A 26522-nucleotide genomic window follows, 5' to 3' on the forward strand; every position below is an offset into this window, starting at 1 on the left:
CTGTCAGTGTAACCAACTAGACTAAAATATCTTAATTCAGTTTGGGAACATAGTCATTTCTCTCCACGAAATATCTTAGAAGAACAAGGCTGCACAATTGTGATTTATCATTATGCTATTGATTAAAAACTGAAACGAAATATCATACTAATTTTATAAAACAGATTTGCTGAAAACAGAGTAATGGAAATTGAACTAAAAACAACAAATGAAAAACCTCCTTCAGTGCAGGGTCCCTCTGCAACTGATGTGGCTAGAATGCTAGCTAGTTAAGGATGCACTTTAAACGATCATTGACAACATGAAATTTGTATTATGAAAAAACGAAGTCTGAATACATAGAATCAGCAAAAAGCCTAAACTTAACACGTAATTCCTTCTAAATTCTAACTTCTCTTGGTTCCATGCAATCGATATTTAAAGGAAAATAACATAATTGTTTATGAGATGAACTTGCTACAGGTGTCTAATTTGAATTAAATTTAACATGACTGTTTATGAGATAAAATTGCTACAATGGCTAATTCGAATCAAATTTAACATCACTATTTATGAGATAAACTTGCTATAGGTGGCTAATTTGAATTACAATAGGACTGTTTAAACTTTTGATTAGCTACAGGTGGCTAAATCGAATTAGACTTGCAACAGAACTGTTAGACTCTTGAATAGCTACGAAAGAGCAAATCAAGAGTCCTACTGCTTTCAGATAACGTACTTTGACTCCATCTTTGACCATGACCTTAGGATTTCTTTTCCGTCGATCTGGACCGAGTGAATAGGATAAAATCCATGTGGATGATTCTAGAAATGCCCATGTGGCCCAATTTTTCATTTGACAACTGGAACCTGCCAAACCATGAGAGTAGCTATGGAATCCACAGTTAGTTACAGAATAGGCTGCATTCTATAGCTAATTTGAAAAAATCTATTCAAATAGCAAGAACATGAAAATATGATATGGTGATCATTTTAATGCTTTTCTTAAGACAAAACCTAGCATTTATCGTTGATTGGGTTTGTAATATTATGAGAAAGTGAGGGAAAAATGTGAGAAAAAAATGTCAAAGAGAGGGCAATTCTGAGGTTTAACATACCACCACTGCAAAATCATTGCATGTCCTCATTCAATTTGCCAAAAATGTGAGTTCTTCCTCCCTACTGCATTTGCTCAGACACCTCTGCTAGTACATCCAATTTCTTTCTTTTGTTCTTCTTTGAAGTGACTGTCATTCTGGGCTTTCTCATAAGAAGCTTTCACTTAAGGTTAATGACTGCTCTGTTCAAAATCTTATTCTTTCTTTTCAATTTCCTGTTTTTCTTATACCACAGTCCTAGATGCAGAATGGTATTATCGTGAATTTCCTTGTCCAATTTATTTTGTCCCTTCAAGGTCTCATTCTCCCGTTTGATATGTTTATTCAATATCTCTAATTCATAAATTTCCTGTTTGAGAGCATCAATTAGAGTTTCTTGTGGATTGATAGAAAGTTTCAGGTTCATTGAGGCACTTCTCTTCTCCAATGATTCTATATAGTCATATATTTGTTGCTGCGCTAGGTCTATGCCTGGAGATCTTCTGCTTGGGCTACCTTCAAAGTGATGAATAAGAGAATTTTGAGGATTGTGTGCAGAAGAGATGTTAATAGGAGATGGTTCTGGGGTTTCCTTGTCTAAATTTATAAACTTTGTCCCTTTTGATGATGTTTTCTTTACCAAACCTCGGAGTCTAGAGCCCCTTCTAAGTTGTGGAGGACTTACATTCTCCTCATTTGTGACATTTTTCTCCTTTCTTATCTTCCCTCTTGCCTTGATTTTCTTCCTGATTTTTGTCAGTTCTTCAGAGATTAACTTTTCATCATCTTTCTGTAATTAAGACTCAAGTTTGTTTTCAATAGTTATACAAGTCTTCTTTCTTCTACTTCTTCTGACATTATCTTCTTTAGGTGACTCTAGTGCTTCTTGGAAATGGTTTTTAATAAGGAAATTCTCCCAGGTATCTCCTATACTTTTTTAATGCAACTCAATCAATATCTTTATCAGCCCATGATGATACATGGTTGTATCTATGAATTTTATTCTCTTTTGCACATTTGAGGCCATCCTTCTTAAACTATTTAGCAGGAAGAAAGGAAGATTGATTTCTCCATTTTCTAAGAAATTCATCAGTAAATGGATATGGTAGACATACATGCAACCAAACCTCCCCTCACAAGTGATAAATTTCTGTAAAACCAAGAGCATGTTCCTCCACTTACTTTTAAGAGCTGAAATGGGAATGCATTTTCTAAAAACAGAGACATCCATACCTGGGTTTTTGAGTATTACTTTTCATGATTCATTGTGGAACTCCTTGTTCTTGAACCATCTTTCACCATGCCTTGGAAGTTCTGTAGCCTCGGTCATGAATGACTCAGTCACTGCAAACTTGATATCTCCAATTTCTACCTCTGTGCCATCAAAAGATCGAGCAAAGGATTTTGTAATCTCCTTATGAAAACCATCAAATTTCTCGATGAATTTAAGCCATCCAGCTTTCTGCAACATTTCTTTGAGCTGTGGGTATCCTTCCATGTACTTTTCTCCTACCGGTTCTGATCTGACAATTAGCCCCATGCCTTCTACTACGCAGAGTTCTCAACCTTCAGAATTACCCTTCCCGATTTTATGAAATGAATTGGTTGCGAATATGGTGAAAGGAACTGCGGGTTTGTATGAAATAAATAGATGGTAGGGGTTTTGGAGAAACGTAGACAAGCATGTCATGTCGTAGTCATGACTATTAATAATCAACGAGGGAGTTAATTATGGACCATTATGTGAAAAAATATGGAGGATGTGGTGGATATGTAGTATGATGGAGATTGCAATCAAATCAAATGATGATTCGTCAAGGAAACATATGAATATCCATATTATATTTGCTTTATGTTTTAACCTTGCTATTTAAAATAAATTTTGCACTTTACCTTTTAGAACTTAAACTTTTCGTTTGCTGTTTTCTTTGGTGTTGATCCGTAGGTAACCTTTTAGCATATTGGTCTTCAAAACAAGATTCTTCAATTTCCTGCAATCATCATTTGTTTGTAAGTTGTATAATTATGCCAGAGTTGCTGAATGAGATATGGCTATAGAATAAAATTAGCTGCAGAATGGAATCAGTTGCAGAACATGATAAGAAATGAAGTATGGATATGGAACATGAATGTGAAATGAAATGGAAATGGAATATGACAGTGAAATGGAATGAAAGTGGAGTGAGATGGAATGAAACTGTAAAATAAAATGAAAATGGGGTGAGATGGAATGAGACTGTAAAATGAAATGAATTTGCAGATTATGAACTGCAAATGAATTTAACTTTATGTCACTACTTATTATAGAAAGGAAATGGAAAATATAGGATGTCAGAAATCTCTAATTTTCACCCTGTATTTTCTGTATAAGTATGCCAATTAATGATTGGTTTTCATACTTATACATTTTATTATTATTATTTTTAATAAATTTTTTGTTATATATATATATATATATATATATATATATATATACAAGAAAAATAAAAGCTAAGTTAGTGGAGAATAAGAATTCTTTTTCACCCCCTTCATTTCAGTGTTATTTTGGAAAATCTTGGTAAAATCCTCTCTTGAAATTGGCTTATGATATATCTTCAACCGATGACCATTCACAAGAAGAGGTACCTTTCTTTAATATATTGTCCTTATTCTCACTACTCCATTATTAAAGACTTCTTCAATCTCATATGGCCCAAGCCAATGAGTCTAAAACTTTCCTTGAAAACCTTTGAATTTTGAATCGAACCAAAGTGCCTAATCCCCTGCTTGAAACTTCTTCTCCTTGATATACTTATCATGCCATTTGGCCCTTTGCTGTTGCAATATAATGGTCTTTGAACTGCATCTTGCCTGATTTCATCAAGCTCATTGAGTTGCTCCAATCTATGTTTCTGTGCTTCTGATAAATCCAATCCCAATTGGACTGCTATCTTGAAGGTTCTGATTTGAAACTCTATAGGGAACAAGACTTGCTTCCCATAAACAAGCTCATAGGGAGTATGTCCTGTTGTGTTCCTCCATGTAGTTCTGTAGGCCCATAAGGCTTTAGGAAGCCTTTATGCCCAATCTCTTCTGTGTAGATGTACAATTTTAGTGAGAATTCCTTCAATCACCTTATTGGTAGATTCAACTTGACCATTTTCTTGTGGATGATAAGGGTTAGACTTTCTGTGTTTGACCTTCTAATCTTTCACAAGCCTTTCCACCATTTTAGATGTAAATTGAGATCCCTGATCTGTCACAATTTCTCTTGGAACACCAAAACGAGTGAAGATGTCCCCAAAAAGAAACTTAACTACAGATTTTTCATTAGCAAAAGGTAATGCTTTAGCCTCTACCCATTTAGTGACATAGTCAATGCATACCAAAATATACTTCTTTTGTTTAGATGGAGGATTAATTGGTCCAACAAAATCCAAGGCCCATTTTTCAAAAGGTTTAATGAGTACCTGAGTTTGTAGTGGCATTTCATCTGAAGGAGTAGGTTTTCCTACCCTTTGGTAGCTATCACACCTTTTGACATATTCTTTGGCATATCTAAAGATGAAGGGCCAATAATATCCTAAATGAAGGATTTTATAGGTTGTCCTCTTGTCAGCAAAGTTTCCACCACAAGGTTCATCATGACATGCCTTAAGAATTTAAGGCATTTCATCTTCTCGAACACATCTTCTGATCATGAGATCTGGACCTGTTTTTATACAATTCATTAGTAATCCATGGGTAACTTGCACTTGTTTGAATGATTTTTCTTTTCTCCTTAGGAAACAAAGTGAAGGTAATTTTCTTGTGACTAAGTAATTGGAAATATCTGCAAACCAAGGGGTCTGAGTAGTTACTGCAGAAAGATATTCATCAGGAAATTTATCTTCAACTGGAGTGTCATCTTTGATATTTTGAATTCTAGACAAGAAATCAGCAAATGTGTTTTGTTTTCTAGGTCTATCTAGAACAGTGATGTTGAATTCTTGTAGGAGTAATAACCATCTTGTAACTATGCCATTAGTAATAGATTTATTCATTAAGTACCTAATTGCAGAGTGATCTGTATGAACAAAGGTTTTATAGCCTGTTATGTAATGCCTGAACTTGTTGATAGCATGAACAACAACTAAGAATTCCTTTTCAATTACAATGTAATTTAACTCAGTGGGAGTCAAATTCTTGCTTGTGTAATAGATGGTGTAGGGGATTAAATATTTTTGTCCTAATACAGCTCCCAGAGCTGTATCTAAAGCATCTGTTGAAATGTGAAAAGGTAGTTTCCAATTTGGACCTCTTAAGATGGGTGCTTTAGAAATTTTTTCTTGTAAAGTCTCAAATGTCAACTGGCAATCAAGATTCCCATTGAATTCACAATCTTTGGTGAGTAATTTGAAGAGTGGGGAGGCTAGTTTAGTGAAATTTTCTATAAACCTTCTATAGTATCTTGTGAATCCTAGAAAACTTCTAACATCCTTTTGACAACTTGGAATTGATAGTTTAGAGATGACTTCAACTTTAGATTTATCAACTTTAATTCCATCTCCTGAAAAGTGACGTCCTAAAAAAATCCCTTATGTAAACATCATAAAATATTTTTTCATGGCTTAGTGAAAGGTTTGCTTCCTTACATCTTTTAAGAAATTTTTCCAAATTTTCTAAAGCTTCTTCAAATGTATTCCCATAAATTGTAAAGTCATCCATATACACCTCTACACAATCATGTATTAGATTAGAAAAAATTCCTAGTACTGCTCTTTGAAATGTTGCAGGTGCATTACACAATCCAAAAGGAAGTACTCGGTAGGCATAAGTTCCCCATGGACAAGTGAATGTGGTTTTATCTTGATCTTCAGGTGCTACCTGAATTTGATTGTAACCACTAAAACCATCCAAAAATGAGAAATACTTCTTACCTGCTAATGTATCTAACACTTGATCTATAAAGGGCAAAGGAAAATGATATTTTAGGGTAGCTTTATTCAAATCTTGATAATCAATACATAATCTCTATTTACCATTCTTTTTAGGCACAATCACTAGAGGAGAAACCCACTGGCTGTCTGAAATTGGGTAAATGAAGTTTACATTCAACAATTTTTGCAACTCCTCTTTCACAATTTCCCTAAGATTTGGATTCATCCTTCTTTGAGGTTGTCTGGTAGCTTTACAATTTTCCTCAATGTAGCTATGATGTATACAAGTCTTAGTACTAATTGCTTTCATGTGAGTGTATTCCCATGCGTATGCAAAAGAATGTTGTTGTAATGTTTTGATTATCTTTTCCTGTTGTAATTTTTCCAAGCTATTGTTTATGTTCAATGTTTTCCCTAGAAATATTTCAACTGTAGAGCTACCAAATTCTTCCATAGAATAAAGAGACATCTGACTAGATGAAAAAGATTCAATATTGGATTTTTCTTGAAATTGATCATGTTCATATTGTGGAGATGATTCAAAATTTTCCATTATATTTAAGATTTGACTACACTAATGGTTGAAATAGTAAAGAGAGGTTGAATATCATTTTCATCATCAATCCATTCTTTGTCATCTATTTCTATGATTGTTCTTACTGGAGGATATAGAGTGAATTTCTTAGTTGAGTTACCATCAGAGATATACATATCACCAGATCTACAGCTAATGAAAGAATCAGCTGTAGCCAACCAAGGTCTTTCTACTATAAGTGGATGTCCTCCTAGATTGTTCTTTGGGGTTAAGATCATAAAATCAACAGGGTACTCCCAAGATTCTAAGGACACTGAAATATATTCTAACACACCATCTAGTTTGATTACAGATCTATCTGCCAATTACAGTAATGTAGGTCTACAAAGAAGATTAGGAAGCTTGAGCTGTTCCATGGTTTGTTTGCTCATGATGTTTATTCCTAAATCAATCAATGTATTCAAAATTTCAACACCATTGATATGTGTTTTTACAAATGGACTTCCTGGATCTACATATTTTTGTATGGCAATTTTCCCCCATCATTATGTTTGCTATTTTTCCTGCCAGCTGAATTCTTTTTATTTCTTTTGTTTTTCTTCCTGGTTTCTTCATGTTCAACTCCTTTATTGTTTTAGCTAGAATTGGAATCTCCTTAATGGCTTGTAACAAATGGATTTTGATACAAACATTTTTCAATTCATCTAGAAAATCAAAATTAGGCAACATAATATGCTTTTCTATCCCTCTATCAACTTGTAATATTTTAGGAAAAGGAAGTGTAGAAGTAGATACTGGTGGTTGCTCTATGATAGGAGTTGAGTTTATTGGTTCTTTCTATTTTTCATTTTTAGTATTCTGGTTTGGAAGAGATGTTTCTTCAAAACTTTTATTTGTTTGTAGAGAATCTTCCTCAAAATTGTTTTGTTTTTGAATAACTATAAAAGGCTTTTTCTTTTTCTAATATCCTACCAGATCTTAGTTGGACATCATTGAGATCTAGAGGCGTGATCATATAAGTTGAAAATTGTTGTCCTTCCACCATGTAGGTATTATGAGGATTTTATTGTTGGGGTTTGGTAATGGTTGGGTAGGTAACTAATTTTGTCTCTGTGGGAATGACAGTGAAAGTTGAGGATTTTGGTTTTGAAGTTGGGGCTGTTGATTTTGTTGAAGAAATTGTTGGGGAAGATAGTTTGGATATGATGGAGGATATTGATAGTATTGAGAGAATCTTTCATAGGGATTTTTCATTCCTTGAGCCTAAGGTTGAGATTGAGATTGAGATTGAGGCCAAGGTTGCTGCCAAGAATTCCAATTTGGTGGGGGCTGAATATACATTTGGTTGTTAAAACCTTGGTTTTGTGGCCCCTGCCAAGGTATTCTAGAGACAAAGCAAAGATATTCTGTTGGATTTGAAATTGTTTCCTCTTGAAAAACAACCTTAAGACCATGAATTGAAGGAAACTCTTGGTTTCATGGTTTTCTGAACAAATCACACAAGTCTATATGATTTTTGCATCCAAAGGGCATTCTCTTAAAGCATGCTTCTTTATGCATTTGGGACAGAAAATAGCTAAAGAATCAGTCTCAGCATTCTTCTTGTTTTGTAACTTAAGGGTGTCTATCTATTCACTAAGACTCCCTAAAATATTTGTTTTAAATCCATCAGGCATGTTTCCAATTTCTTCCCTACTCATTGATCCAGTTGTAGATTTATTCACTCTAGCAAGAGAAGGATCTCTTTGACCTTTCCCATTTTTGGATTTTCCTCTTGAGAGATGAACACATAATTCTCCAATGTCATTTAATGGGATTTGAGAGATATCTCCCTTCCCCATCATGTTAAGTATGTCTATCCACTCATCTCTAATGGCTTTTAATAAAAGAGCTTATAAAGTATCTTGATCTAAGTTATCCATTTTTTCTCTTTTTAAGTTATAGTTGAATCTTTCAATTAAATCCTCTAGATTTTCATCCTCTCTTTGCATCATTTTAAACACTTCATCTTTGTGATTGATAGGCATGAAATAATCCAAATACCTGTCCAAAAATGCTCTCTTCATGTCATTCCTCGTTCTAATAGACTGAGTGATCAATCCCATGAACCATTTTAAAGCAACTCCTTTCAATGTTGAAGGAAGCAATTTAAGTTTTTGAGAGTCTTGTAAATAATCATAAGTTCTTCACAAGACTTCAAATTCAAATAAAAAGGTTTCATGATCTTCACTTTTTAATCCATGAAAATTTGGGAGGACAGAAGGTGATATACTTTTCATTGTGGCATCTGTTTCTTCATCAGCTATAGGGAATCCAAAAGAATTATCAACTTCCCTATTTCCTCTACCTTCTCCATCATTTCCTCTACCTTCTCCATTATTTCCTCTACCTCTTCCTCCTCCAAATAGTGAAAATTCTCCATTCAAAACTCCCTCTCCTTCTTCTTCTCTTCCTACCATTATAGATTCTTCAGAGTTAATATAAGATTCAACCTGCAAGGTCAGTTTCTCTTCCTCTGGTTCCTATATCAATGGTATGTGGAAGAAAGGTTCTACTTCTCCCTTTCCACTAGGAATTTTTAATTCTTCAGCTAAAATATGTTCCTCTGTAGAGGTGAAAAAGACTACTCCTTTCGTTGGAGAACCAAGATTTTCTTCCTCTAGGACTGTCTCAGTAGATGAAGTAGGAGATCCTCTTAATTGGATTTCTAACCTTAGAAATTCAGGAAGTCTATGGCTAGTGAAATGTGGAATATGAGCTTGATATGGAGGTGTATATCTTCTTAGTCTTGGTGGAGTAAGTGGTGTTCTAGGAATTAAACTCCTGCCTCTACCTATGAATCTAATCCTAGAGTCTCTTTCTCTATGCATATCATTTTTTAGATGTAAGAGATGAGGTTACTTAATTACACTTCCCCGTCAATGGTGCCAAAATGTTAGTCAATTTAGTGTCCTAATTTGCTTTCATAAATTATCAACAGAGGTTTGTAAACTGGTGAAGTGTGGTGCACTATATGTGCTTAGTTAACCTTTTTCTTACTTCGTTGTTTTGTGTTTTATGTTGTTTTTAGGGGGTTTCTGTTCTTTGATGTATAAGAATGTATAACCTGAAACTATGAGAAAATTTAAGTGAATCTAATGAATTTTAAATGAAAGGAAATGTTCTTAAGTTAATCTAGTTTCCTAAAAATGGACCAAGAACTGTTGGCTACCTAGAACCTAATAAAAAAAAACAGAGCATCTATCTTATCTTATCATTAGTCCTAATCCGTGGATCTAATTCTTAAAACCAAGAATCAAATTGATGTAGAAGGTAACTCAGTAATTGCATTCATTAAACATTAAACCATTCAATTTTGGAATATGATTAAATCAATCTCCTTGAAATGATTATTGGGAATAACAGTGATGCAACTAAGTGAGGATTTGAAAGCAAAAAGGTAAAAGCATGTAAAACTAACTGTAAAAAACTAATGTATTTTTGACTTTCTCCAACATTCAAATGTGAAGCATTATCCTCTTGAAGTGTTGCGCAAGAAATAAATTATACCTTAGTTCCCAAGTTCCTAGAAAAATAACAATGTAATGAGTAAATTCAATCACTGTATGAATTAGACATTTAACCATTTAGTTTAGGATCATCATCATCTTGAAATGGATTTTGAAAACATCCATTAACACAGTTAATTGACAATTTTGTTCGAAGAAAATGAATGACAAAACAGTAAGAAAACTAAGCAACTGTGTATTCTTATTACTTCAATCTTAATTCAGTTTGGAAACATAGTTGTTTTTCTCCACGAAATATCTTAGAAGAACAAGGCTGCACAGTTGTGATTTATTATTATGCTATTGATTAAAAATTGAAATGAAATATCATCCTAATTTAGAAAATAGATTTGCTGAAAACATAGTAATGTAAATTGAACTAAAAGAAACAAATGAAAAACCTCCTTCAGTGTAGGGGCCCTCTGCAACTGACGTGGCTGGAACGCTAGCTAGTTAAGGATGCACTCTAAATGATCATTGGCAACACGAAATTTGTATTATGAAAAAAATAAGTCTAAATACAGAGTATCAGCAAAAAGCTTGAACTTAACACGTAATTTCTTCTAACTTCTAACTTCTAACTTCTCTCAGTTCCATGCAACTGATATTTAAAGGAAAATAACATAACTATTTATGAGATAAGCTTCCTACAGGTGGCTAATTCAAATTAAATTAAACATGATTGTTTATGAGATAAACTTGCTATAGGTGGCTAATTCGAATTAAATTTAACATGATCGTTTATGAAATAAACTTGCTACAGGTGGTTAATTCGAATTGCAATAGGATAGTTTAAACTTTTGATTAGTTATAGGTGGCTATTTCGAATTAGATTTGCAATAAAACTGTTAGATGCTTGATTAGCTACGAAAGAGAAAATCAAGAGTCCTACTGCTTTCAGATAACGTACTTTGACTTCATCTTTGACCATGACGTTAGGCTTGCTTTTTTGTTAATCTGGACAGAGTGAATAGGATATCATCCATGTGGAGATGATTCTAGAAATGCCCATGTGGCCCAATTCTTCATTTGACACCTGGAACCTGCCAAACCATGAGAGTAGCTACGGAATCCACAGTTAGCTGTAGAATAGGCTGCGTGTTGTAGCTAATTTGCAAAAATCTATTCAAATAGCAAGAACATGAAAATATAGTATGACGATCATTTTAATGCTTTTCTTAATACAAAACCTAGCATTTATCATTGATTGGGTCTGTAATCTTATGAGAAAGTGAGGGAAAAAGGTGAGAAAAAAATTTCAAGGAGAGGGTAATTTTGAGGTTCAAAAAGCATTTAGGAGTTGTTTATTTTAGAAGCAATAGACCTAAGTGGTTGCAATCCTAAAAAATATATTTGAGAAGTCTTTGTATTTAGAGATAGGTTGTAACTACTTTTATTTTTTATCAGCATGAGAATCGTGAGATACTCATGACTGATCTATTCCTAATTTCAGGCATGTAATAATTATAAAAGAAACTCGATTTCCTGTGTACGTAGACGACATATAGAAAAACACAGTTACTCTGCTTTTGTAACTTTGAATTATTTTTAATATTAAATCACTACGGTGATGTTGTCACTGTTCTTCATCTGATTCATTAATTAATATCGTATTTTTCCTGTGCCCCTGCTAGGGAGGAAGGGCCGTCCTCTTTAGCAGGGACTATAGTAGTAGATGTAGTGTACATTATTGATTCGTTTATTGTCATATGGTTTTCTGTTGATGTTGTATAAATTTTGAATTACATTCGCTTCTATTCTAGATTATATTGTGTTGTTACACTGGTTTGATTAATAGAATGATAGTGACCAGCTGGTGTAGTTATTAGTGTTGACATTATGATACAGGGGTTGTCCTTGATGGAAAGTCACTCAGATGAAAGATCACAGTGCAACAGGTCAACAACAAATAATTACAGATCAGACTCCAAAGAATGAAGAAAGAGAGGTATACATAGGTTCACTTTGTCCAAGCTGTGTATACACACAGGTTTACTGAACAAAAGGAGCGTATACGTACACACGCACCTTCACAGAAGGAAAAGCGCGTATATCTTGGAAAACCAAAAGTTTTTGGTCCAAAGTATTTGACCCAAGGTAATTAGTCCAAGGTATTTGGTCCTAAGTAGTTTTGGTCCATGGTATTGAGAAAGGCCTAAAACTATACAAGGAGGAGAAGGTCATTAGGCCAGTGATGTGCAAGGATTTGAATATCTTATGAAGTGTTGAATCATATATGCAAGATGAGGAGCTTCTGATGGTTTTCTTGATCTGATATAAGGATGCACCTATATGGCTGATGAAGGTTGATGGACGGGGATCATAAAGGCTTAAAAGTATTATCATTATGTGGTTTGATCTCGAACAGTCTAGATTTGAATACTGACGCATGTTTCATTCTGTAAATGTGATGATCTGGGTATGACTGAGGTCTGAAATAGTTGTGATGTTTTAAGTTAGCATTTACAGATCTATATGCAGGTTTGCTTTAGTAAAAGAGTGTATACACACTGGTTCAACATATCAAAGTAGCGTATACATCATAAATTTGAATTTGCAGATCTGTACACTGGTTCCTTTTGGTAAAAGTGCGTATACACACTGGTTCGACACATGGAAGTAGCATATATGTTATGAATTATGATGTTTAAAGTTTCAGTTGTTTTTGTTTGTTGTTGCAGAGTTTTGAGTTCTGTTTTGGGTTCTGGTGGCTGTATTCTGGATGATCAGAATGATTGATTGTGATTTGCTACAATGATGATGGGTTGTCAAGTGATTGATTGATTCAATTGTGGTTGATTCAGAAAGTAATGATTGAGTTACAATGATTGGTTGATGCATATGTATTTAATGGTTGTATTGTAGTTATGATTTTCTGAGTTTCAATGTTGTTGATGGGTCCAATATGAAAATTGGATGAAACGTGGCCTTTAGATTGTGGTGTTGTGTTCCAGGAGTATCTAGTCTAAAATTCATGAAACGTGGTCCCTGGTGGAAGAGTGGAGTTTTTTGTAGGCTGGCACCTACGTACTATTAAACATATTAGCTAGTACAAGAGCAAGGGGGTTGTAGCTCCCTTCCAGTAGTAGCTGGAGAACTAGAGAAGGTTGTATCCTTCTCTAGGTGGGGCGTTATGGTATGAGTCCGCACCAGTACAAGATTGTAAACAGGTTTTCTTATCATTAAAAGAAGACAGAGACGACAACAACATGTGGTTTTTACCGACATTGGGTTTCCACCTTATATCTTGGTGTTCATGTGTGTTACTTATGTGTGATGCTTTATTCTACTTTTACTGCATTGTCTAATAAATATTTAATATACTGGTTTAAACTCAATACATGATAAATTGTCTAAATCAAAAGTTCTCTTCATATATGCTGGTTTCTTTAAGTACTATCGCGTGTACACGCTAGTTCACTTCACTGAAGTAGCGTATATAAATCTATTTGGGAAATAAAATTATAGATTTGATAATACTGATTCACCCCCATCTCAGTATTATTTCCAACAATTGGTATCAGAGCAGGTCCTTCAGAAGAAGCTTGATCGCTTGAAGGAAGATCCATCATCATGAATAATCAAGAAAGCATGGGATCCATCAGACCGCCATTCTTTGATGGGAGAAACTTTGTTTATTGGAAAATAATAACCACAACCTATCTACAATCACTTGGAACGGATGTTTGGGAAATTGTGGAAGGAGGATATACATTTCCAACAACAATCCCTATAGATACGACAGGTAAAAAGCAATATGAAACCAATGCTAGAGCTATCAATAATTTATTGGGAAGTCTGTCACAATCAGAGTTTGTCAACGTCATGCAACTCAAATCAGCCAAAGAAATATGGGACAAAATCGTTCTGAGATACGAAGGAGACTCTCAGGTAAAACGTGCTAAGCTTCAAACTCTCAGAATTCAATATGAAACTCTTAAGATGCACAATGATGAAAGTATAGCTAGTTACTTCTCATGTATAAATGAGGTTGTTAACTGTATGAAGAATCTGGGTGAAGAAATAAAGGAATTTACCTTAGTTGAGAAAGTTTTGAGATCCTTGTCTGCTAAATTTGAATAAAAGGTGTCTGCCATAGAAGAAAACTAGGATTTGCAGACTATCACTATGACACAACTTCACAGAATCTTAACTGCCTTTGAGATGAGAAAAGGAGGGCCGTCAGATATAAGAGAAGTCACATTTAAAGCTTCAACAAAAAGGAAGAACACAATGAATCATGACATATTTAAGAAGAAGAAGATGAGGTAAACTTTGTCAAGAAGCTTCAATGGGGTTCCAGAAGATTTATAGGTAAACTAACCTTCAAATTCTTTGCTTGTGGCAGAGTCTGTCATTATGCTGCCAAATGTTCTCATAAAGACAAATATGAAAAAGGAAAGGAATATGCAAAATGGAATAGAAAACAAGTTGTAAATAAAAGGAGTTACTATACTCATGAAGATAGCGATGGTTTATCAAATAGTGATGAAGATGAAAATAGCAATGATTATAGACTTCTAATGGCTTATGACGATGATAATTTTTGGGATGCTTTAGAAGAAGATTACCTTCATGAAGAAATCTCTAAACTCAAAATCTGGTTAGAAGAAAAGAATATGATTATAGATACCTTGACATACCAACTTGCTGAAAAAGAAAAACACAATGAAAAACTAGAATGTGAAATTGTGGGTCTAAGAAAGGATCTTGAGAAAATGAAATCTCTCAATCTTAGATTTGCTAAAGGATCAAAAACTTTAAATGAAATTATCAAAGTTCAGTGTTCTCCTCTGATAAAGGCAGGTCTTGGATATATTGAAGAAGCATCTCAATCACAGAAGCCGTCAACCTCCAGCAAAAGCTATCTTGATGCAGCAAAGACCAGTGAACAATATGACAATCGTTAGCAAAGGCATAAAGCAAATCACCAGGTAAATTAGACTCAATTTACTCCAAGGATGAATAGAATCCACAACCAACCTCAGGTAAATCATACTCAATTTTCTCCAAAGATGAATATCAATAGAAACTACAATCACCAGGTCAATAGATTCGATAGTCACAGGAACTTCTTTGGGCAATGTTCTTCATGACATAATTTTGGACACAAAGCTGCTCAATGTGTTGCTTACAAAACCATCATGACTAAAGAAGCACAAAATCAAAGGAATGTAACAGGGATCAAGAAAAGTTCCTATAATAACTTTTCTCTTCTTAAAAATGAAATAGAATGCTCAATCTGTAACAACTTTGGTCATGAGGACTCTGAATGCAGGAGAAAATTTCGGCAAACATCTCAAAAGGAGAAAACTCCATTAAATTCCAAGATATGGAGAAGGAAAGAATCTCAAACAAAAATATGTGGTATAGCCTTGTATGTAGAAGGACAAGAAAATCAATGGTAAATCGACAGTGGATGCTCAAAACACATGACAGGTGACAAAGAAAAACTTCGCTCATATAATTCCTTAGAAAAAGAAAAGAATGTCTCATTTGGAAACGACACTCCTGTTGTCATAAAAGGTAAAGGCTCTGTTTTCTTGAAAGAAAAGGTTAAAGCTAGAAATGTTATGTATGTAGACGGTTTAAAGCATAACCTGTTGAGTGTCAGTAAAATGTGTGATCAAGGAAATGAAGTGGTGTTTCGATCAAATGGATGTGTTTTTTGTGAGCTTGATACAGGAGAGACTGTGATCAAAGGTACAATAACTCCAAACAACTTATACATACTCAAGGGAGGACAACAACAGTGTTATCTAAGCAAAAATGATAAAAACAGGTTGTGGCATAGAAAATTGGGACATCTAAGCTTTTCTCAAATAAGAAAAGCATGCAGATTCAAGGCTGTTCATGATCTTCGATATATCAACATCCATGAAAATACAATATTCAAACCATGTCAAATTGGTAAGCAAACCAGAGCTCACTTCATGGAAAAAGAAGGGTCAGATAGTAAGCCTCTTGAACTTGTCTATACTGATTTATGTGGACCATCAAGGAAAAAGTCACCTCGTGGAGAAGAATACTGTATTTTGTTCATTGATGATTTTTACAGAATGTTTTGGATAGGTCTTCTAAAGCATAAACATGAAGCATTCGAAAAGTTCAAAGCCTTCAAAGCTTTGGTTGAAAATAAATCAGATCGAAAAATCAAATGCCTCAGATCTAATCGAGGAGGGGAATTTACCTCAGATGAATTCTTTGACTTTTGTGAAAAACACGGAATAAAAAGGCAATTCTCCACCGCAAGGACTCCTCAGCAAAATGGAGTGGTAGAAAGAATGAACAGAACTATTCAACAAATGGCTCAAGCCATGCTAGATGAATCTGGAACTCCTGCAACCTTCTGGGGTGAAGCTGCATTCACTGCCGTAACTATTCTCAATCAAGCAAATGTTCGGATAAATAGCACTCAAACTCCACATGAAATTTGGTATGGTAAGACTCCTACTGTAAAATACTTTAAAGTTTTTGGAAGAAAATGTTATATCAAAAGGACTGATGAAAAACTTGGTAAGTTTAAGCCGAGAGCAGATGAAGGTATTCTTCTTGGTTACTCTTCCCTATGTAAAGGATATAAATGTTCTAATAAAATACTTGGGAAAATTATTGAAAGTATTGATGTTGTAGTTGATGAAGCATGCAAAAATCCAAAACAGATAAAAATAGAAGATTATAACAATGAAGAAGATGGGGATTATTTTCCCACATCAAATCACAATGATATTGAAGAAGAAACCAATGAAGCACCAGAAGAAGAGATAATGATAGAAGAAAAGACTTCGTCCAGGTATGTTCAGAAAAATCATCCAGAAACTCAAATTTTAGGGGAAAAAGAGGCAGGTGTACAGACAAAAAGAACTATTACAGAGACCTCAAGCTATCTAGCATTACTATCCTCCACCGAACCTCAAAATGTAAATGAAGCATGCAAAGACGAATGTTTGGTCAAGGCCATGAATGAAGAACTTAAGCAAATTGAAAAGAATAATACTTGGGAATTAGTTCTTAGACCTCATGATAAAAATATTATAGGAACTAAATGGATATTAAAAAACAAGCTAAATGAAAATGGAGAAGTCATTAGAAACAAGGCCAGACTTGTTTGTAAAGGGTATGCTCAACAAGAAGGTATAGATTTTGAAGAAACTTTTGCACCTGTTGCTAGACTTGAAGCCATAAGGATGTTTCTTGCTCTTTCTAGCTTTCAGAAATTAAAAGTATACTAAATGGATGTAAAATCTGCTTTCCTTAATGGAGATTTAGAAGAAAAAGTTTATATTGAAGAACCAAAAGGATTCATTCTTGGAAATGATGAAAAACTTGTATGTAGACTCAAAAAGGCTCTCTATGGTTTGAAATAGGCTCCAAGGGCTCGGTATTACCTCCTTGAAAAATATCTACACCAACAAGGCTTTTCAAAAGATTCAATAGATAAGGATATATATACAAAGATTGACATTGATAAATTGTTAATTGTTGTTGTTTATGTTGATGATATCATTTTTGGTAGCAATGAAGAATCCATGAGTCAAAATTTTGTTTCAGTAATGCAGCAAGAATTTGAAATGTCCTTGCTTGGTGAACTTACCTATTTTCTTGGTCTACAAGTTCAACAAAATAAAGATTTTTTCTTTCACAAACCAAATATCTCGAACAGATCTTGAAAAGGTACGGCATGGAAGATTCTAAACCTGTATGTACCCCAATGGTAACAGGATGCAATCTCAGCTCAAATGATGAATCAACAGTAGTACATCAACCAACTTACAGATCCATGATTGGCAGTCTGCTTTATCTAACAAGTACCTGACCTGACATCATCCATGCAATAGGAATATTTGGAAGATTCCAAGCAAATCCAAAGGAATCACACGTTCACGCAGTCAAAAGAATTTTCAAATATCTTCAAGGAACTCAGAACTTTGGTTTATGGTATCCTAAAGATACATATCTTACTCTTCATGCATATACAGATGCAGATTGGGTAGGAATTGTTGATCACAAAAAAAGCACTAGTGGTGGTGCATTCTATATGGGTTCTAGGTTAGTGTCTTGGTTCAGCAAGAAACAAATTTCAATTGTGTTATATACAGTTGAAGCAGAATATGTGGCTGTTGCATCTTACTGCACACAACTACTTTGGATGATGCAAACCTTGCAAGACATTCAAATCACATGTACTCCACCCATCTCCATTCTATGTGATAATACAAGTGCCATCAGTATTTCAAAGAATCCAGTCATGCACTCCAAGACCAAGCACATACCCATCAAATACCATTTTCTACGTGAACAAGTGCTTGAACAAAAGGTCAAATTGGAGTATATTCCCTCCAAAGAACAGGTTGCTGATATATTTAGTAAACCACTGTCCAGAGAGACATTTGAATATATTAGATAAAAGCTAGGAGTAGTTGTTGCATCATCTTGCTGTTGAATCCAATTTTTCAGAGAAAGGTTATTATATGTGTGTTTCATGAAGTATAGTCACGTACACACGTGGGTTTCTATGGGTCAAGGAGCGTATATGTTTTTCAAACCAGAAAAACAATGGGGCAGGCTCTGATATGGGTGCTCTAACTGATATTGATGATTAATGTCCATCGATATGCTCTGTTCATTAATTTTATCTGACTTACAAATATGCCTTGATCATTTACCTGTTAACAATGCACAGGTAGCACAGGTTTAGGGGGAGCATTATCCTTCATGTACATTCAACATTGTTGGCATTATGGTCGCTGAGTCCAGCTATGGCTTCAGATAATTATACCAATTGTTGCTCAAGTCATTAAAAAAAACTAGGGTGTGATATGTCATCTCATACATTTGAATGAGTCCTCTTGGACAAATGATGTAATTTGTATCCTCACTTTACATGGGATGGATGATGTAATATTTCTTGTTTCTGTCATGTATAATCAATTGGTATATCCCCACTTGGTTGGGTGGATGAGTCAAATTTGGTACATCCCCACTTTGTTGGGAGATGGATGTATGTATGAGTCATTGGTGATAGGAAGGTCATCCTCACATAGTTGAGTTATAGAGTCATTTTTTTTTACAGACTTTGATTGTGCTCAGGGGGAGCATGGACGGTTTCAGTGCATCTTAGCATGTACAAAAGGGGAGCTCAATCAGAAAATTCAACATGTACTCAGGGGGAGCATGAACAACATAATGTATGTCAAAGGGAGAAAATATCTTTGCCCACCCTTTGCCATTGATGTCAAAGGGGGAGAGTGACTTCGTGTTGTTGTTGCCAACAAGTCCAAAGGGGGAGATTGTTGGCATTATGATATAGGTGTTGTCCTTGATGGCAACTCACTTAGATGAAAGATCACAGTGCAACAGGTCAAAAACAAAGAATTACAGATCAAACTCCAAAGAATGAAGAAAGAGAGGTATACGCAGGTTCACCTTGTACAAGTTGTATATACACGTAGGTTTACTTAACAAAAGGAGCATATACGTACACACACACCTTCACAGAAGGAAAAGCACGTATATCTTGGAAAACCAAAAGTTTTTGGTCCAAGGTATTTAACCCGAGGTCCGAGGTATTTGGTCCAAGGTATTGGTCCTAAGTAGTTTTGGTCCATGGTATTGAGAAAGGCCTAAAACTATATAAGGAGGAGAAGATCATTAGGCCAATGATGTGCAAGGATTTGAATAACTTATGAAGTGTTGAATCATATAGGCAGGATGAGGAGCTTCTGATGGTTTGCTTGATCTGATATACGGATGCACCTATATGGCTGATAAATGTTGATGTGTAGGAATTTACAGGGTAAGTTCCTCAGACAGAACACCAAAGGACACCGCTCACAAACAGATCACAGATCAATACACCAGTACTTTTGACGTGGTTAAAACCCTCAAAGAGGGAAACAGTCCACGGCCTGAGCCAACGCTGCCACTTCAGGCAATTTATTAATAAAAGAATGAAAATTTACATAAGCTTCTCTCATGAACGGTTAACCTACAAATGACCCTCCATGCTCTTTAAATAGAGATCATGGACCAATTGGGTGTTAAGCCACGGATCAAGTTTCGATAATACCGAGGAGAGAATGAACTGTCGGATCACTACATATTGTGACCATCGGATTGTAAGTTACAAAATGTACATAGTAAAGAAACACACTTTACCTAACTCTATACTAGACCAAGTTATAATTAACCATTTCCTATGTGTCGGAATATCCTAAAATCCCCCCTTAAGAACAACTTGGGATAGGATTGAAGGATTTACAAATATGACACAATAGGAGAAGGAAGGAAGCACTAGAGCCTATCCCCCCTTAGTGACAACTTCCTGAACTCCAACCATAAATCAAAGTTTAGTGAACTTCGCCTCTGTGAGAGCCTTTGTAAAGATGTCTGCAACTTGATCATCTGTTGAACAATATTGCACTTCAAGAACATGGTCGTGGATGAGCTTTCTGATGAAGTGCATGTGCAGTTCAATGTGTTTGCTGCGCTGATGTTGGACTGGATCTTTGCATAGTTGAATGGAACTTTGATTATCACACCAAAGTGTAGTCGGATGTTGCTGCTGAAAGCCAAACTCTGACAGGATCTGACGAAGCCACAAGGCTTCCTTACTAGCTTCTACGGCACCACGATACTCTGCTTCTGCTGAAGAAAGAGAAATGGCACCTTGTTTCTTGCAAGCCCATGTAATAGGTCCTGAACCAAGAGTGAAGACATAACCTGCAGTAGACTTCCGATCATCAGGGTCACCAACCCAATCAGAATCAGTGAAACCAACCAATAGAGGAGACGCTTCGACACTGTAATGAATCCCAAACTAAACTATACCTCGAACATAACGAAGTATTCTTTTAGCTGCTTTCGAGTGACTTTCACGTGGGCTTTGCATAAACCGAGCAACAAGGCCAACAACAAAGGAAAGGTCAGGACGAGTATGGGTTAGATACAAAATTTTTCCTACAAGTTGATGGTATAAGGTAGCATCAACTTCAGGAGAAGTACAAGTGACTGAAAGTTTGACTCCAGACTGAAAGGGAGAAGGGGTTGGCTTACAGTCTTCCATGTGAAAATGGCGTAGAATATCACAGGCATACTTGGACTGGGAAAGGGAAATACCTTCCTTGGATTGCAAGACTTGAAGACCAAGAAAATAATGTAAGTGTCCTAAGTCAGTCATTTCAAACTTCCTTTTAAGGCTAGTCTTCACATGGTTTATAAGGTTGGGATCACTACCAGTCAAGATAAGATCATCAACATAAAGAACAAGAATGATAAGAGACTTGCCCACTTTCTTGGTGTAGACAATATTGTTAGAATGACACCTAGAAAAGCCATTTTCTAAAAGAAAGTTATCCATTTTGGCATACCAAACTCGAGGAGCTTGCTTGAGACCATAAAGGGATTTCTTAAGCTGACATACAAGGCTGGAGTTTGTTTGTATAAAGCCAATAGGTTGTTCCATATAGATTTCTTCATGCAAGTCCCCATGCAAGAAGGCGAATTTAACATCCATCTGATGGACTTCCCATTTGAAAGAGGCAGCAAGGGAAAGAACAAGGCGGATAGAGTTCATTTTGGCAATAGGGGAGAAGGTTTCAGTATAGTCAATGCCTTCAACTTGTGAAAACCCTTAGCAACAAGACGAGCTTTATGTTAATCAACTTTCTCATCTGGTCCATACTTGGTTCTGTAAACCCATTTGCATCTAACAAGTTTTCGTCCCTTTGGTAGAGGAACAAGATCCCATGTATCATTTGCCAATAATGAATGATATTCTTCATTCATAACCGCTTCCCAATCTGGATGGCCTGAAGCTTCTGCAAAGGTGTCAGGATCATAATTTACTGAAGCTTGAGCCAGTAAAGAAGAGGCTTTGTCAAACTGAGAACGTGTACGTCGCTGATCTGTAGGATCACCGGCAAGATCACCTGCTGCATCCCGAGTAGCACAGACCCATTTTGGAAGCTGAGGAGCTGAAGGAGGATCCTGAGAAGGTGGGGGAGGATTTTCATCCTCGCTTTCATCATCTGAAGAAGAAATATTTTCAAAAGTAGAAGAGATAGGGAGAGGTGGCACATCCGCCGAGCTAGGCTCGTAGGTCGATATATTTTCAGCAAACTTTACATCTCTTCTAATGATAACATTTTTGGACTTAAGTGGAATAAGTCTATATCCTTTGACATCTTCAGAATATCCAACAAAAATACATTTTTCACTCTTAGGTTCTAAAGCTTTATGTTTCTCATTTGGAATATGGACCCATGCTTCACTTCCAAAAACACGAAAGTGACTTACATCTGGTTTAATTGAGCTCCATGCTTCTTCTGGGGTGATATTCTTTAAAACCTTAGTAGGAGTGCGTTTATTATGTAATTTGCACAGCTAATTGCTTCTGCCCAATAATTAAGACTAAGTCCTTTAGATTGAAGCATATAATTAGCCATTTCCTTTAAGGTGCGATTCTTCCTTTCAGCTACACCATTTTGTTGTGGAGTATATGGAATAGTATGTTGCATTTGAATTCCATTCTTAGTGCAAAAGTTGATGAATTTTTTGTTAACATATTCTCCGCCATTATCAGATCTTAGCTTAAGAATTTGATGTCCAGATTGTTTTTCAACAAAGGCCTTAAAGGGCAAGAACATGTTAAATACTTCACTCTTGAGTTTTAAGAAGTATACCCAAGTGCGTCTGGAGAAATCATCAATGAAAGTTAAGAAATACTTGTAGCCAGAGAATGAAACAACTGGAAGTGGACCACATAAATCACTATGCACGAGCTGTAAAGGGGCTGAGGCGTGGCAAGAGGCACTTTTTTCAAAACTGTCCCGATGATGTTTTCCGAGTACACATCCGGAACAAACACCATCTCTGCAAGATACCATTGGAAGACCTGTCACCATATTTTCTTTACATAGATTCTGAAGAGAGAAATAGTTTAAGTGACCAAATTGCTCATGCCAAAGTTTTCTCACTTCATCATTATGAGCAACAAATACCGAGGGAAGATTTGATGACCCAAAGTTGTGAAACTTATACAACCTTGTAGAATCATCATCAATGCCAGTAGCTAAAATTTGTCTAGGATCTCTTAGGTCCTTAATTACAACATCGTGAGGTGAAAATTCAACAATTTTACCTTCACCTGAATGAGTTATCTGATATACAGATAGAAGGTTGCAGGATAAGGTTGGAACACATAATACATCATTAAACTGACCATTGTCTATATGAACAGTTCCAGTCCCTACAACACTAAGAGATCTATCATCACCAACATATATACTTTTGGTGTTACAATAATTTAAAGAAGTAAACATGGCTTTGTTTTTGGCCATGTGATAAGAAGCTCCAGAATCAATGAGCCACTAATGAGAATGAGAAGAAGAAGATACATTTAGTGCATAGCCAGACCGAGATGCTTGACAACCACATGGAGAAAGTGCCATTTCTGAAGATGAAGTTGAAGAGTGCTCCAAATGGATGTTATACTTCTTCATTGTTGCTTCCAAGGCTTCCATCTTCTTAAAGCATTTGGATTCTAAGTGGCCATCTCGATTACAAAAGTTGCAATGTCTATCAGTCTTCTTCCCTTTGTTTTTATTTGTCTTATCATTTTGTTGAAATGGTTTTTCATTTTGAGGCTGAAATTGCTTAGGACCCTTGTTTGGTTTAGGACCATTCTTTTTAGGATACAACTTCTTAGGATTCTTTGGATTTGGTTGCTGCTGGGTGGCTAACGCTTTCTTAGAAGAGTTTCCAAGATTAAGAAGACCAAGGTGTAAGAGTTTTTCTTGTTCTCTTATTAAAGAATCACAAAAAGAATCAAAGGAAGGGGACTTGTAGTCTTGTCCTTGAGAAATGAAGGCTTCTCTTGTAGAATGGAAGGTGGAAACAAACATAGAGTAGGCTGGTCCCAACTTAGTAAGAATGGAATAGATAAGGTTACTATCTTCTTTCTTAACCTTAACACCTTCCAAGAGAAGTCTAAGGGTCTTGAACTTGGACAAAAAATCTTCAATGCAAGAAAAATTATTGGGGTTCAATGTAAGCAACTCATTTTCAAGTTGATGGGCTCTAAGTTCATTTTTAATTCCAAAGACTTTAGTAATCTGTTTCATTGCTTCATCAGGAGCATCAAGTTCTGCAATATGGAATCTAAGATCTGGAGAAATAGATATCCCTATCAACCCACATGCTTGGTCTTGCCTATTTTCCCATTTAGCTGCCTTATCTTCATCTTTCGGTTTGGTTTCTTGGCCTGTGGCTATTCTGTAGAGACCTTTACTTCTAAGTAAATCCACAATGTAGGACGACCATTGGAAGTAGTTGGTTCTGTCAAGAATAACTTGGCATGGACTTTCCATTTTAACAAAAACTGAAGCTATAGATGCTGAAACTAAGTGTTCCAATGGAAAGATCTCGAAAAATTAGGCTGTTTAAAAAAAATGGTTCTGAAAACGACTTTCGGGTGAAGAAGTTATGGCTTTTTGAAGAAAATTTGATGAAGTCGCCGACGAAGTGTGGGAATGTGCGGAAATGAAAAATCCGCCCTCACAAAAAGGAGACTTGAACTCAAGACCTCTACTCTCATAAATTAGCTTTGGACCAAGTGAGCTATACAAAAAGTTTGAGAGAGAGAGAAAGAGAGAGGGGGGGGGGGTTGAAGCTTTGGGTTGCGTGCTTGCTTTAAGAAAGCTCTTTTTCCCTACAAAACAAAAAACACAAAACCCAACATGGACATACAAAAAAAAAATGAACCTTGCGGCTCGAAGTTAGCTTTAGCTGGAAACTAAATATTTTCCTTAATGTTTCTGATTTTCCGAGATCACACTAAGGCGCAGCAGAAAAGAGCATACGCATGAGAAAAATCCTTCCTTTCTGTTTCTGATTTGCCCAGATCGCACAAAGTCGCGGGGCAAAGAGCATACGCAGAAATGAAAGGTATAGATCTGGTAATAAAAAAGGCTAAATAAACCGAAACCGAAATAAACAGAGAGAAAATAACTGTAAATTGCAAATAAACATTGTATACCTCCAGATCTTAAAAATGACACATCTAGGGCTACCAGAAACCTTTTCGCGTGAAACGAAAGGGGTTCCTCATTAGAACAAATGCTCCCAACACAACAGAGTAGTCCTTTTGGCCCGAAAGCAGTCAGAAACAATAGATCTAGGAAACGGTAGTCGGATGCAGTTCTACCGGCTTCATATTTGGATCACCAACGGACGCGGCCCTCAATAGCTCTGATACCATGTAGGAATTTACATGGTAAGTTCCTTAGATAGAACACCAAAGGACACCGCTCACAAACAGATAACAGATCAATACACCAGTACTTTTGACATGGTTAAAACCTCAAAGAGGGAAACAGTCCACGGCTTGAGCCAACGCGGCCACTTCAGGCAATTTATTAATAAAAGAATGAAAATTTACATAAGCTTCTCTCATGAATGGTTAACCTACAAATGACCCTCCATGCTCTTTAAATAGAGATCATGGACCAATCGGGTGTTAAGCCACGGATCAAGTTTCGATAATACCGAGGAGAGAATGAACCGTCGGATCACTACATATCGTGACCGTCGGATTGTAAGTTACAAAATGTACATAGTAAAGAAACACACTTTACCTAACTCTATACTAGACCAAGTTATACTTAACTATTTCCTATGTGTCGGAATATCCTAACATGATGGACCGAGATCATAGAGGTTTAAAAGTATTATGATTATGTGGTTTGATCTTGAACAGTCTAGATCTGAATACTGACACATGTTTTATTATGTAAATGTGATGATATGGGTATGAATAAAGTCTGAAATAGTTGTGACGTTTTAAGTTAGAATTTAAAGATCTATACATAGGTTTGCTTTAGTAAAAGAGTGTATACACGTTGGTTCAGCATATCAAAGTAGCGTATACATCATAAATTTGAATTTGCAGATCTGTATGCTGGTTCCTTTTGGTAAAAGTGCATATACATGCTGGTTCGACACATGGAAGTAGCGTATACCTTATGAAGTATGATGTTTAAAGTTCCAGTTTTTTCTATTTGCTATTACATAGCTTTGGGTTCTGGTGACTATATTCTGGTGACAGTGTTCTGAATGATCAGAATGATTGATTGTGATTTGCTACAATGATGATGGGTTGTCAAGTGATTGATTGATTCAGTTGTGGTTGATTTAGAGAGTAATGATTGAGTTTCAGTGATTGGTTGATGTAGATGTATTTGATGGTTGTATTGCAGTTATGATTTTCTGAGTTTCAATGTTTTTGATGGGTCTAGTATGAAAATTGGATGAAACGTGGCCCTCAGATTGTGGTGTTGTGTTCCAGGAGTATCTAGTCTGAAAATTCATGAAACGCGGTCACTGGTGGAAGAGTGGAGTTTATGTAGGCTGACACCTATGTACTAGTAAACATATTGGCTAGTACAAGAGCAAGGGGGTCGTAGCT

The sequence above is a fragment of the Pinus tabuliformis genome, chromosome Q, assembly GCF_031772625.1.
Source record: "Pinus tabuliformis cultivar Carrire ecotype Pingquan chromosome Q, CPIR1, whole genome shotgun sequence".
Classification (NCBI taxonomy): Eukaryota; Viridiplantae; Streptophyta; class Pinopsida; order Pinales; family Pinaceae; genus Pinus; species Pinus tabuliformis.